General features: G+C 53.1%; 1 protein-coding gene across 2 annotated transcripts in view; it reads right to left on the reverse strand.

Moving 5' to 3' along the window:
- ABTB2 (ankyrin repeat and BTB domain containing 2) overlaps positions 1-15,466 on the reverse strand; it is a 182,373-nt gene that overhangs the window by 25,627 nt on the left and 141,280 nt on the right. The gene's annotated exons all lie outside the window — the stretch shown is intronic.

Below are 15,466 nucleotides of genomic sequence, written 5' to 3' on the forward strand. Positions count from 1 at the left end.
GAGACAGCCCTGGTTTTAGGAAGCAGCCGAACTGGCTCTGTAACCTTGGGCAGATCATTACCTTCTTTGGGCCTGTTTTTCTTTTAAAGATGGCGTTAAGTCAGTGGTTTCTAGACATTTTCCATCATGAGAAACCCTTTTGCTGTTATTTCACAGCCTCCACATGACAACAGCTGTACCTACTATACCGAGGTCAAGCGCATAGGCTCTGGTGGGAGACGGCCCTAGGCTGCAATCCATTGCACTCCCAATGAATTAAACTGTGATCCTGTGCAAGTTATTTTATCTCCCTTAGCCTCAGCTGCCCCATCAGCAAAATGGGTATAAATAACAGGACCACCTCACAAGATGGTCAGAAGTTATGTACATAAAGGGCTTAGCACAGCATCTGGCACATGGTAAGTTCTTGGTAAAGGTTAACTATTACTACCATTTTAGTGTCTGTTGATAGAGAAAATACATAATAGCAGAAAAGGCTATAGGAATCTGGTCCTATTAAATGCCTCAGCTCCAGCCTTCTTCAAGTCCAGCCAATTCCCTCTCCACACACCCCAACCCTCCAGCAAGTACAAACACGTAAAGCTTGCAAAAGCCTGCCAGCGAGCTGCCCACCACCCACTCATAAAACAGAGCAACAAACACAACCGCTAAGTGGAGTGTGCTCTGGAGACCGTTTCTGGCCATGCAGACACTCGGCCTCGGCTGTCAAGAACCTTGAAGAGGGGAAGGGACGACAACACAGACCCAGGGACCATGGGGTCAGAAACATGCAAGGTGGTGACTGGGTGCACACGGGATGACTGTGAGGGACCTGCCGCCCCTAAATGCCGTTGGCGGCCTAACCAACCTCAGAAACACACACACACACACACACACACACACACACACACACGCACGCACGCATGCACGCACGCCAGTGCATCCGCATCCGGTCAGGCTGCTACCGTGACAAACAAAGCCACTTAAAAGGGTCACCGACTGGGAGCATTTGTCTTTGTGTGCATAAAATAGCAACTAATGTCACGTGGGGGGAGGTGTAAAATACACCAAAGAAAATGGGTCTTTAACAGGAAGGGGGGTGAAGAGGAGGAAATAGAGACCCGGGGAGGCCGAGCATCTCACCCAAGGTCACAGAGCCCTTTAGCAGCAACAGGGGGCCCAGCCCCATGTGTCATGACTCAGTTTCTCTTCCTCTCTCTTTAAATTAATCATACAGATGAGCCTGAGAATATCAAGCCAATGGGCTCACAAGGTCCTTCAATAGGACCAGCTGGGCCTGCAAAAGCCATTTTTGCCTGTTAAAAAAGTGAAAGAGAATAAACTTCTTAAGGCCTTGGTTTTAAGAGGGCCCTACAGCCTGGGGAAAGACGAAAACCTCTGCCCCACTCAGCAAGCATATGATTCATTGGGATTACAGTCCTATAAGCAGTGTCTTAACAACACGAAACAGGAAACGCCTCCAATTGCCAGCTCAAAGCAGGCTCTGTTCTTCCTTGAGGTGGGCAGGGCCTTAGGGAGAGAGTCAGGTAGGTAGATGGGGCACAAGCCTGGAACTGGAGGCCCAGGCGTGAGAAGGCCTTGTGCCTCTGTCCCCAACTGTCAGGACAAGTCTGGGGCCAGCAGGTATGTCCTCTCTGCGCCCACCCACGAGGACTGGGTTCAAATACTCAGGCAGGCAGATCTGGGAGGTGCCCACTGGCTGGGCAGGGCCTCGAGACCCGGCCTGAGCTCAGCCCTGGGAAACCGGGCTGTGGTTTCTTAACTTCCACTGTTGGCTGCGAGGACACAGGACTCTGGGGCGCGGGCCTGGCTGGGAGGGTCTGGGGAGGCCCATGTTGCCTTAGAGTCCACGCTGCCTGTTAGCATCCTTAGTCTAGGAGAGGATTCTCACAGGGACCAGCTACACAGCTGCAGGGGATGGTCAAGGGAGGGGCAGCCAGAATGTCTCCCACCCTCAGCCCTCAATTCTTGCACCGAGTCTGCCCCACCTTCAGTGGGAATCACTGCTGAGCACGGGCGTTGAATGGGGTGACCTTCCCCCCGAATCCATCGTTCTCAGGGACCTTGCTGGGAAGCACGCCGCTTCCACGCCCTACCCTGCTGTGCCGCCTGGGCTGGGAGCTGGCAAGTGGCACCGTCAGGAACCTGAGAAGATGCCAAGCTTTTCCCAATCAAGCGACAGCTCTTCAAGCAGAGACTGCTCTAGGAAGGTCAAGGTCGGCTCTGCTCTGCCAGCTCTGAGGTCCTCACCACAGGTCCCCCAAGACTTCTGGAGGGCCACGGTGGCCGAACACCAAGCCAAAACATCCATGGAGAATGAAACCAACATTGTCCCAAATGAAGTCAGATTCCACTCCCAGTACAAAGGAAGCGATTCTAGTCTGGTTCACATCTTGGACTAATTCTTTTTCTCGAATTGCTTGGTAAACCAGAATGGTTTGGCTCAGCTTGGAGTCAGAGCCGGGCAGGCATCTCTCTTCTGACCCCGGGGCCTATCTCCTCCGGCAGCCCCGCTGCCTCAGACCCTGTAGCTGACCCCTGGCAGAATCTCCACGTGGGGTCAGGTGACTTCTATTAGAGGCAGGGCTTAGGACTTTCTTCTGGGAAATACACTTTTCTTATTAAAACCCATCTGGTACAGATTAGAGGCACTAGAAAACCCTCCAGTTGCTCAGATATGCATATGGATATAAATTTAGATTACAACCAAGTCATGATTAGCTGTGAACGATTTCCCTGCCTCTTCCCATTGGTTGCCCGTCAGGGAACCTAAACGTGAGCTGTGGGATGGGAGGCCAATTGGGTAACAATCGGGGCATCCTGGCCTGGCTCCGAGGCATCCAGGAATAACTGGGAAACGCAAACAACTAACGTGTACAGAGCATTTGCTAAACACGTGGCATTGTTTTAAGCCCTTTATATCTATTGACTTATTTCATCCTCATATCTACTTTATGAAACAGGTACTATTATTATCCCCATTGTACGCATGGAGAAACTGAGGGCTGGAGAGGTAAAGTAACGTGCTCCAGGTCACGCACCTAGTAAGTGGCAGAGCTGGGATGTGGTCCCAGGCGGGGTACCCTCCATGTCCAAGCTCCCAAATAGTGTACTCCACTGCCACTTAGCTTAGTAAGCTGGCCCTGGCTTTCCATTTTTCTGGACCTGGACAACCTGGGGACTAGACCACTTCTGAGAGGGAAAAGGAGTGCTACTGCCAACAACACTGGGACAGCAGGCATACACGAGAAGTGTCTCAGGCAAACACAAACACCTGGTCACCCTGGCATTAGGCACTGGGGTAAGGCACCTTGCCTGGCTCATGGGTCTCCTCCAGGCAGTGGGAGGCCCTCCCTCTCTGCCCACCCGCCCTGAGCCTGGTCCCCATTCTGCCCTCAGCACTGCACCCTCACAGCACTTTGCCCATTTGGTATCATTTTGTTTGTTCGCATTCTTTGTGCCTGCTTTCCCCTCGGGCTATAATTTCTCTGAAGGCAGAGACTGTTTTACTTACTGATGCTGCCCATCCCCCAGCACAGAAGCCCATGATAGAAACTCAACCTTTGAATTCAGAAATGCATAGCCCAGGGAATTCCCTGGCGGTCCAGTGGTTAGGGCTCTGCGCTCTCACTGCCGAGGGCCTGGGTTCAATCCCTGGTTGGGGAACTAAGATCCTGCAAGCCGCGCGGTATGGCCAAAAAAAAAAGAACAGAAATGCACAGAACGTTTCTCACTCCTAGAGGCAAAGCCTTCTGGCTGCTAACATGTTCTCAGGGGTCCGCTCTTACTCCAGGACTCTCTGCAGGGCTCCCGAGCTCTAAGTCAGGCAGGTGAGCTCCTGAAATGGGGAAGTGCTTCGTCTTCCATTCTTGGAGGCTTGGGCTGGCTTGGGTATTAACAAATGGTTCTCTTCAGAAAAAAAGAAAATATTTCCCTGATACAAAGATAAGCATGCCGCAGGAGAATCTTCTACCCAGGAACAGCTTCCTGGGGGAGCTCGGCTGACGGGGGCTAAGGTGGTTTCTGGGAGGGCAGCTAGGATGGCACGTGGAGCCGTCTCAGGGAGGGGACGGCAGGTGTGGTTCGGCAGACATCCATGTGGCCTTGAGCCGCGATGGAGGGGACACGGCCATCTGTCTTTGGTAACTGGGCCTGACTCCAGGGTGGCCTCTTACGTGGGTGGGATGGTACAGATTTCACTGGAGGCTGCATGCGGGCACCGCCCCTCCACCCTCTCCCCTACAGCAGGGAGGGCTCTGAGTGCTGCAAGGGCCAGGGCATCTATCTGGCCCATTTCTCAGGCCAAGGCTCCCCTGTGTGGCGGCCTGGCCGGCAGGCGGCCTAGCTGGCAGGCAGCTGGCAAAGCAGGCCAGAGCATCGCTGCTACCCACACAAGTGGAATGGAGCCCAGTGAAAGCAGGCCTCCCTCTCTCCGCTTGGCTGGGGTGTGGCTCCCTTGGCCTCGCGGCTGCACCTTACCTTCGGGGTTCACTGCTGCACGAAGATGCAAGAGACTCAGAATCACCCAGGCTCGGCGTCTGTGATGGCTGACAAGAGACCACAGCTCTTTCACCCGGTGGAAGCCAGACAGTCAAGGGCCTCCAACCTGTTCAAACACACACCCCTTCTTTTGAACACACACTTTCAGAATCATGGTGAGGGCACTGCCACCAGCGATTGGCCTCTGCCTGCAAGTCAGCTTGGGAGGGCCCAACGGCTTAGCTCTCCTGCTCCATTGACCCAACAGGCAGCTGCTGGGCAGTGGGCCAGGGGTGGGGTCATTTATTTACAGTCTCTGAATAGGTGTTCCTGTCCGGATTCAGCTGAGTATTGTCACACAGCACCCGCCTTCCCCACCCCCCCACAGTCTAAGGCAGAAAGGTGACCCATTCACGCTGTCAGGTAGAGAGTTTCCAGAAACTTCCAGGAGGAGGTAGAGGCATGGGGCACTGGAGGCCTGGCGGGAGATTCCCGACTGGCAGCTAGTGGCTTTGACCTGAGCTGGAGACGGAGGTAACCCAGCCAGAGGAAAAGGCTCCCAGCACTTGACCCTGCTTTCTGCACCCACGGCCCAACTGCAGCCTCAGGGGAGACGCTGGCACTGGCTTCTGAGCAGCAAAACCACATTGCTAAGATTTGCTGAGGGCCTACTACGTGCCAGGTAAGAGGCCATTCTGAAAACATCACCCTCTAACACAGACACCCTGCAAGGGTGTTTTACAAATGTGGAAGCCAAGGCTTTGAGAGGTTTGGACACACGTCTGAGGTCACATAGCTAGCCAACGGCGATCTGTCTGGCTCTAAAAAGAGAGATTCCGAGGTCCTTCCCGAGACCAAACTGCTATACGCCAAGTGCTCTGAGCCTGCTGGCTGGTGGAGAACTGGGAGGCAGAGCGTGAAGGAGAAAAGAGTCGCCCCAGTGCGCCCACTGCCCCACTCTGCCCAACTCCAGCCTCCGCGCCCATAGCCTCAACAGTCCTGAAGGCAGCAGGGAACGGGGTGCTGGGCTGGGCCCCAAAGGGACACTCTGGACCCCTTAAGAGCTTTCTTCCCCCAAATCTCAAATATTAAAGCAGCAAAGGAAGCGGCTGTCAGAGGCAGTTGGTCTTGAGGGAGGAGGGAAACCTGGGGAGCCGGCTGGCAGGCAAGTAGGAGCAGGCCAGAAACCAGCCCAGCTGGACTCCAGACATCGCCCGAGCTCCTATCCTGGCCCATCCTCGGCGTCTGCAAAGTCCACAGCTCAGCCTAGGAAGGCGCCTTCTGTAAGAAAGCAAACTCCATTCCCTTGAGTTGGGACTTCCCAGCACCCAGGCGTCCTCTGGGAGACAAAGGGCATTGTGGCGCCCCGTGACAAAAACACCCCTGGGGCTGGCAGTTCCCAGTCTTCTTCTCTGTGGGGACCCGAGGGCGCAACAATGGGACAGGAAATCACACGCAACAGGCAGCCCCGGGGGCATTTGTCAACAGCTGGGTCGGGATCCTGTTCTTTCTCCAGCCCCTGTTATCTGGCACTGCCACTTCGTCTGTCCCCCATCCCTGGCTCACTCCTTCTCGGATGCTGGACAGATGCCCACCCTCTCTGACCACCCAGAGCCAGCTAACTCAAGCCTGTGGGGGAAGAGGCCCTGAGTGGTTGAGAGCGAGCAGCCCAAGTCACGCTGGGCAGGAGGTGCTGATGGAGACCGGTTCCCAGGGTCTTTCTCTCTCCCCCGGGGGGGTGGGGGGGGAGGTCTCACCCGCCTGTCTGACACTGTGAATTCACTGCGTTCTTATCGTTGGACCTCCCTGCCTGAGCTCAGATTTGTCTCTTCCTAGCTGTGATCTTGGGTGCCCCTCTTACCCTCTCAAGGCCTCAGTCTGCTCTTCTGTAAATGGGAGTGGAAACGGCTTCCTCTGAGAGCTTGTGAAGATCTGCTAGAGAGTTGTGTGTTTAAAGTGACTTATAAACTGTAAAGATTTGTCCGGATGCTTCTAACCCATGTAAATATAAATCAGGTCATATCACTCCCACGCTGAACACTCAGCGATGGCAGCCCGTCTTGTGCAGGCACTGTGGGCAAACCAGCAAGTGAGGGGCCAGGGGCACGACTACACCACTAACTTTAGAGTGCTTCACTTGCTGCTCAGTCTTTGAACCGATGGGTGGGTGAAATCCAGTTTTTAGAGTTCTTCGAGATTCTCGGGTGGTGGGTTGCGATAAATCCAAAGTCTGTACGTACCTCCATTCAAAACTGTCTTCGCTGAATTAAACCTTAGGACCATCTGGTCTACCTCATCTTCTCTGTCATTCGCCTGGTTCCCTGGCTACAGTCAGGGGTGGGTTACGAGGGAATTAAGGGCAGCGACTGAAGGAGGTATATATGAGAGGGAAAGAAAACATGCACTTTGAGTAGATGTGATTTTTAAACTCACCATTGTTTTGGGTTATTTATGCATTAAACATGATTTAGTTATTTGAGTCCCTCCACAGGTTTATGAAAACAGTAATTATACTGATAATCACAGCCATCACATACGAAGAGCTTACTCTGTGCTAAGTCCTTTCAATGGATTACCGCATTTGATCCCTACAAAAACCTATGTAAGTAGATCAAGCCATTTTCCCTTATAAGCTGGGGAAACTGAGGCCTGAGAAATTAACTTGCCCATAGTTACACAGCTAGTAAACGAGAGAGCAGAGACCCCACAGATGGTCTGACTCCAAAAGTCCAACCTTTAGGCTCTATAGCCTATTTCACTAACCAAACAAAATATTTAACTGCCTACTCTGTGCCAGGGAATGTTCTATGTGCTGGAGTCACAGTGATAACACCGGACCCACAGTGCCTACCTTCTAGAGGGGTGAGGAGGGGGCAGAAAAGGAAGTAAACAAATTCACAGACAAGGTAACTTCAGACAGAGGAGGGTGTTCGGAAGAAAATAAAAAGCAGCTAAGAGGATGGAGAATGACTGCGGGTGGGAGGGACAGCTCTCTGTGTACTGCAGACCACAGGCGGGTCACTTCAGAGGTCACTGGATGCACCAGCCTGGGAAACACATGCAAACAAGTACTTAATTCACCCGATAGCTATTTTTACTTCTTTTGCTTCCATTTTGGGTAAGCAGATGGAAATTCAATGCACAAAAGGGGGGAGTGGAAAGAGAGAAAAGAGCTTAACATTGCAAATCTTCTTGAAATGGTATTTAAGGGAACCACAAGTCAGGAGCATAAAGCCACCAGTGCCATCATCTCTATTATTTGATAAGAAAACACTTTCGCAAGCCGAGCAGAAGATTAACGAGCCCACTTCTTCAGACTGAACGCGCAGCCTATCCGCGGGCGCCTCCCACTTATGTGAAGTGCTCATCTGAGGGGAAACATCCCCCTCCTGCATCTGGACTGGAACAAAGAGAGGCCTCTCTTTGCTGTGTACTTCATGTGTGTTGGGGGCCCTGCCCCAGAACTTGGGGGGCCCCCAGGAAGTAGGCGCTGCTTAGATCTTCCCTCTACACAGGAGGAAACTGTGGCTTGGAAGGTAAGGAGACCTGTTCAGATCACACAGCTGGAGGAGGCGGCGCTGGTTTGACCCTCACGCACGGGCGCCTCTAAGGATGCAGGTCTCCACGGGAAAACCACTCAAGCGCCACCTAGGAGCATTTGCCTAGATAAACAACAACCACTGATGATTTAAAAAAAAACAACACAACCTATTCTGTGTTTTAAAAATGTACATGAAATGTAGATTTCATGTACTATGTCATGAAATATGCCCTTTGAAGCAACAAAATCCCTCTGCGACTTCTGCTGCCAATGTCACCCCACCTGTCCCAGTGTCCTGTGGCTGTTCTTTAAGGCCCAGTTAAAACCCCCGTCTGTTCTGACACTACCTCCCCAAAGACTCCAGTCTTCTCCAAGATCCTCTGGGCGATGAGGATGAAGAAGATGATGACACACACCGTGTGCCAGGCACTGTGCTTTACATATATTAACTCAATCCCCACGACACCCCTACGAGGTTGGCACTGTCAGTCCTGTGTTAAGAAGAAACTGAGGCATAGAGGCTAAACGAACGAGGCCACCAGCTTGTACATGGCAGAGCTGGGACTGGATCCCCGCCGGTGTCAGGGCCTGAGGGCTGACCTAATGCATATCATACAACCAAGCTTCTTCTTACATCGTCTGGTGGTTTGTGCTCATTTTCTCCCTCTGTCTTGTTTTCGTCTCTCTTATTAGGCAGGAGACTCAATCACACAAGGCCTCCATAATTCCCTTATATCCCTTCCCTGCTGATCAACAGAAGTACAGTGAGAAACGTGAGGTAATTAGTGAAGCACTTAAGATGGTATCTGTCACTTAATATGTGCTCTATAGTGCTAGCTATAATTAGCAGGAGTGTTTGTAAGTAGGAATAATATTAGGAGTTGCATTATTAACTATTATTATTGGTAGTGGCACTGGTTACACTGGTAATATCAATAGTAGTAGTGGTAATTGTATTAGCTGTAGTCGTATTACTAACCCAGATGCTGCCTGAGAACCCAGTCAGAATGGCCATCATCAAAAAATCTAGAAACAATAAATGCTGGAGGGCTTCCCTGGTGGCGCAGTGGTTGAGAGTCCGCCTGCCGATGCAGGCGACGCGGGTTCGTGCCCTGGTCCGGGAAGATCCCACATGCCACAGAGCGGCTGGGCCTGTGAGCCACGGCCGCTGAGCCTGCGCGTCCGGAGCCTGTGCTCCGCAACGGGAGAGGCCACAACAGTGAGAGGCCCGCGTACCGCAAAAAAAAAAAAAAAATGCTGGAGAGGGTGTGGAGAAAAGGGAACACTCTTGCACTGCTGGTGGGAATGTGAATTGGTACAGCCACTATCTGGAGAACAGTATGGAGGTTCCTTAAAAAACTACAAATAGAATTACCATATGACCCAGCAATTCCACTACTGGGCATATACCCTGAGAAAACCATAATTCAAAAAGAGTCATGTACCAAAATGTTCATTGCAGCTCTATTTACAATAGCCAGGAGATGGAAACAACCTAAGTGTCCATCATCGGATGAATGGATAAAGAAGATGTGGCACATATATACAATGGAATATTACTCAGCCATAAAAAGAAACGAAATTGAGCTATTTGTAATGAGGTGGATGGACCTAGAGTCTGTCAAACAGAGTGAAGTAAGTCAGAAAGAGAAAGACAAATACTGTATGCTAACACATATATATGGAATTTAAGGAAAAAAAATGTCATGAAGAACCTAGGGGTAAGACAGGAATAAAGACACAGACCTACTAGAGAATGGACTTGAGGATATGGGGAGGGGGAAGGGTAAGCTGTGACAAAGTGAGAGAGTGGCATGGACATATATACACTACCAAACGTAAAATAGATAGCTAGTGGGAAGCAGCCGCATAGCACAGGGAGATCAGCTCGGCGCTTTGTGACCACCTAGAGGGGTGGGATAGGGAGGGTGGGAGGGAGGGAGACACAAGAGGGAAGAGATATGGGAACATATGTATATGTATAACTGACTCACTTTGTTATAAAGCAGAAACTAACACACCATTGTAAAGCAATTATACTCCAATAAAGATGTGAAAAAAAAAAAAGAAACATCAGCCTATGTCAATGAAGAAAGACTATTCTCGGCGCCAACCGTCACCTAAGCATGTTTATGACCATTTTAGTAATGGAGGGAGCAGGGGGCGGGGCTGGGGCATGACAGTCACCATTTATGAGTACTTCTAGGTGCCAGGCACTGAGTGTTTTACCGCATTATCTCATTTAACCCGAGTAGCATCTTATTATCTTCACTGTTTTACCGCTGAGGAAACTGAGGCTAGAAAGATGGGCTGATGTGTCCCACTGCTAGAAGGTAGCAGAGAGGGCACCTCCGGGATGACCCAAGAGGCTGCTGGAACCCTCTGACCCTTGGGCAGTACCTGAGGTCGTGGTATGGACTTCAGGTGGAGTGGGTAGGACCCCTACGGGCTGGGACCTTTGCCAGCTCCAGTTTTTCTGAGTTCTGTCCACGTCCTTGCAGGAACCCTCTCGGCCAGCATGACATGGATCAGGGCAGCCAAGAGATGGGCTAGACACCCAGCACCTTCTTCCGGGACCTCACCTGGAAAAGGGCTTTGATCTCAGAGCAAAAACAGCTCCATGGGAACTGGGGACTGATAGGTATCAAAGCAGCACTCTGGGCCACTCGTCTCTCCTGAACCTGCCCAGGGTGCAGGACCACGTACCAGACTGCTCCAGGGTGGATCCTGGTAGAAGTGCCTCTCCTCGCAGCAGCACGGGAAGGGCTTCCTAGCGCCTTCATTCTCAGAGTGGTCCAGGTGCTGAGAGGGGATGTGTGGGGAAAGGGCAAGTGAAAATCAGCCAGTCAGAGAAACACTGAGCAGGCCAGCGGTCCCCAACCTGTTTGGCATCAGGGACCGGTTTCGTGGAAGACAATTTTTCCACAGATGGAGGTGGGGGGCGCGGGGCGGGGGATGGTTCAGGCGGTAATGCGAGCGATGGGAAGCGACAGGGAACGGCAGATGAAGCTTTGCTCACTTGCCCGCCACTCACCTCCTGCTGTGCGGCCAGGTTCCTAACAGGTCACGGAGCGGTACCAGTCCGCGGCCTGGGGGTTGGGGACCCCTGTCCTAGGCCGCAAGCTCAGCCCTCCCCTCGTCTTGGCCCTGGAGGCCCCAGCTCCCCCGGGCATCGTTCTGGACCGTGTTTCCTTATTCTCACACTGCTCCTTTCTCTCTCCCCCAGGTCCCACACTCTCTCTTGCCACGTGGTCTCGGCATATGCTATTCCTTCTGCCTGATACTAATCATCGCAGTAGCTAATACTGAGCACTTACTGTGCCCAGGTACCATTCTAAAAGTGCTACCTACGTTAACTCATCAGCGCTCGCCTTACGGGTGGTTGTGAAGACTAAATGTTAGTTGTCCACAGAACCTGGGCTCTGGAGAGACTAAGTGACAGCTTGAAGGATCTAAAATAAGAGAGTGATAAGTCTGATCTCAAATGCGCATCCTTGAATCGCAGTTTTCCCCTCAGATCATGCTCTGCTGGCTGAGAAACAGAACACCAGATGTTTCCAGGTTCCATCCCAAGTCAGACGCTCTTCCTGGCTTAGTGTTCTGAACACCAGCAGGCCCCCTGCCCTCGGACCGAGCTTCCCTCCATGACGGGGTACTGTGCAGGGCTGGGGAGAGGGAAGCAAGGGGGCCCGGGCTTGAAGTTAAGCAGCTGGGCTGGTTTGTGGAAAAGGAGCCCACCTTCGTTTCCAGTATTCCCAGATATTCCTCAAGGATCTGGCTTCTCTGCTGCTGCTGGCAGCACCGTTCGGTGAGTCTGAGCACCCCAGCTCCCGAGGTTCTGAGGCAGAAAATCAGATCACCCTCTATCTCAGCCCCCTCTGCGTCTCTAGCTGCATCTGTCTCCCTCCGTGTGCTCTGCGGGATGATGTTCTCCTCCAGCAATTTGCTGGCAAGCCGGCAGACCTCCCTCTGCTCCGGCATGTCTACACGGCCTTCCTCCCCACTTCCCCAAACCCCTCATTCCCAGGAGGACGATGTCCTCTGCCCAGATGCTATTTCAGCTACCCATCCCTCTGCCTCCAGGCATGACGAGCAAGGACCACATTTAGCCAGATGTGGCTGTCCATTCTCCTCCAGACCATGGGGGAAGAGGCTCCCCCCATCTCCCTGGGTAACCCTGGATCTCTGACAGCAAGTTCTTTCACTTTCTGAGCTCAGTCCTGGGCGATGACATGCCCTGCAGGGGGGCAGCTGTGACTAATCCTGTGTTTGAGATCCTGCTGGTGCCTGTGATGCAAAGCTGCCAGCAAGAAAGGGATCCTGGGAGGGTGCAGGGAGGCTCCAGCTGCGGGGCTCTCCCAGGACAGAGGAGAGGCAGGTGGGGCTGGAATGGCCCCAGAGAAAGTGGCCCCAAGGGCATCACCCACCCAGATTATCTCAGAGCTTTAGGACTGGGCCTCAGCAGCTGGGTGGGAAAGCTGTAGCCTGGCATGGTGAAGGGCGAGGGCTTTCAGGTCAGAGAGACCTGATTTGAATCCTTGCCCAGATACTCAGCAGCTAGGTACCCCCTGGCCCCGCGCCCTCGTCTGTAAAAGGCAGGTAATGCTAACACGCACCTTGCTGATTCGTCGTGGAGCACAAAAGAAACAAGTCGGGAGAGCTGCCCTTTAAAAGGAAAAGCTGGATCTCTTCACATGTGGCATTTCACTCGCCCTCCCTGATGGGTCACTCAGCCCTGTTTAGCATATGAGGAGCCTGAGGCGTGGAGGGGCCTGTGCGGGAGGCTGGATCGGAGCCCAGGTCCCTGCTCGAGGCTGTGCTGCTGCCCGGCTCGCTGCAGAAGCACGTTCGACTGCCTTCTCGTGCCTCGCAAAGCTCCCGCTGCTTCTACAACTCCCTTCTCCCTCCAAACCCAGAGCAGGAGGCCCTGGGGAGAACGGTCCTCACGGAGAGATACTGAGGCCCCACTGACCAGCGCAGACGCAGCTCACGGCGTAGCAGGATGAGCTTCACACAGAGGGTTGAAGGCATGTCCCGCCTGCCCTCTGTCAGCACACTTGTGGTCATACACAACCCCCGTGGGAGGGAAGAAGGGTACTTTCTTCAAAGCGGAAATCTATAAGCACAGACTGGAAAGGCACCGTCAGTGGTGCCACGGGCCAAACCCAAGCCGCCAAACTGAGCTCCGGAGCCCAGGTAGGCGAGGCGGTGGAAGAGGTCCCTTAATCCCCACGGGCCCAGACATCCCCGAACCATCGAATCCCCAAGCGGAAAGCCTCCAGGCTACAAACCCACCATCATACCTGAAATCAGGGGTTCTGTCCAATTCTGCTTGGGGGACCTGACCCCCATGTCCCAGACATGGGACAGAGGGAGGAACTTCAAGGGAATGAAGTGGGAGAGGGGAGAGAAAGAGACAGACAGACATCCCCAGACTCACAAAAGCAAAGCTTTGTCACCCTGGAGCCCTAGCAAACGCCGGCTCCTTGGTGCACAGGAGAGAAGGGCTCTGCTGAGAGTATTGGAGTGGCAGTGCCTCGTGGGGACATGCGTCCCAGCTTGCAAAGGAAAGGCCAGCCAGGCTCTCGAAGTCCTGCAGGGCCTGCCCTGTCAGAGTGCATCCAAGCAGGGCAGGCCCCACCCTGCAGCCAGGAACCGGGCCACCAGAGAGCTGCCGGGCTGTCTGTCCCCCTGGGTATTTTTAAGGTGTCCTTTTAGTGCCCAAATCTGAATTTTTGGGATTCTTTTTTCCTGATGGTGGTTCCAATTTTCCACATGTCTGACACTCACTTGAAACGATTCACGGAAAAATGCTTTTGCAACCGACTTCTTCGTGCCACAGACAGTGTGGTTTGTAAATAAGGAGACACCTAAACACGTCCTCATGTGTATGTTGTCACTCAAGCTCAGCCATCACAATCACACACAGACAAGCAGCTCGTGTAGCACAGAAACCCTGATGTCATGTTTTAGAGCATCAGGGGCTGGGAATCCCCCCAGGAGGAAAGCCAGAGGGTGGCCACAAAGACATCCAAGGGGTTCTGGGCACAGCGTCCACAGAAGAGCAGCTCCCTGGCCAGCACCACAGCCAGTAGCCACGGTCGCAGCCGGAGGGCCAAGCAGCCCAGCCTGGGGCAGCAGGTCCCAGGAAGGTTCCTTGTCCTCCTTTCCCAGCCACCTTTGCTTGGGTGACCCAGACTCAGGCTCAGTCTAGCACCCTTGGGGACCTCACCACTAACGAGCAAACCTCCCCTCCCCATCCCCACCCCCTCCAGATGTTTTCTTGGCCCTCTCTCCCTCCCAGCCAGCTCTGGCAACCACAACAATTTCTCCACAAAGCAGAAACAGCTGGGGCGTAGAGCCTGTGCTCTGGCCCCATCTCCCTGCTGGATGCTTCCTTCAGGAAACCCGGGGCCTCCACCTGCTGCCTTCTTGCTCCGTGTCAGGCCCCACCTGCATTCACTGTCCAGCTCCCCAAGAAATGAGACAACGATGGTCTAATAATGACACCGGTGATAATAACAGCAGTGGTAGCATTTACGGGGAACCTACTGTGTGTGTGGACTGGGCCACTATTGCTTCACGTCTCTCGTAATGACAGACGGTATGGTACAGAGGTTATGAGCAGAGTCTATGTGGCCTTGGCAAGTTACTGAATCTCTCTGTGCCTCCACTTACCCATCTGTAAAATGGGGCTGTGAAGAGCACCTATTTCCTGGAAGTGTGTGCCCACATGTAAAGTGCTCAGCACGGTGCCTGGCACGTGGCAAAGGCCCTATAAACATCGCTGATCATCATCGAATCCTTAAAACTGCTTCATTACTGCCCCATGTTTATAGCTGAGGAAGCTGAGGCTCAGGGAGATTTGGAAGCTTGCACAAAGGTCTCAAGGTTCTTGAATGTCAGAGTTGCTGTGCGTGCCCAGGCCACCTGACTCCTGAGCCTCTGCATCCTCTGCTCCCAGCATTTGCCGTATGTCCACAGGATTGCCAGTGTTTTCACTACGGCTGTTTTTAAATGAGCTGGTGTGGGGTCTACCCTCGCATCTTGATCTTTTGTGACTGTGGAGGCCCTGGAGAGGTGGGCCTGGCTGTGAGGACCACACCACTGAGACCCAATGCCTCACGAAGACAATGGGCGGCGGGGGGGCTGGGAAAGCAGTGGCACTCTCTGGATCAAGGTCTCAGATCTCCCTCCTCTGTGACGGGGCACAGAGACCCTGCGCTGCTCTCCCCCTCTCCTGGGCCCTGCTGTGAGGTGGAATGTATGCACCCAGGGCTGCCTAAACTGAAGGCGAGTCTCTCCCACTCCCTGGACCTTCAATTACACAACCCTTGACCCCTGTCCATGAGTCGAGCCCGTGGACAGACCCTGCCTTGGGCGGCCATGTGGTGGCCTCCAGCTGAAGCTCCTGTTAGCATATATACTGGACAAATTATAAAAAAA

The sequence above is a fragment of the Leucopleurus acutus genome (genome assembly GCF_964270905.1).
Source record: "Leucopleurus acutus genome assembly, chromosome: 8".
NCBI lineage: Eukaryota > Metazoa > Chordata > Mammalia > Artiodactyla > Delphinidae > Leucopleurus > Leucopleurus acutus.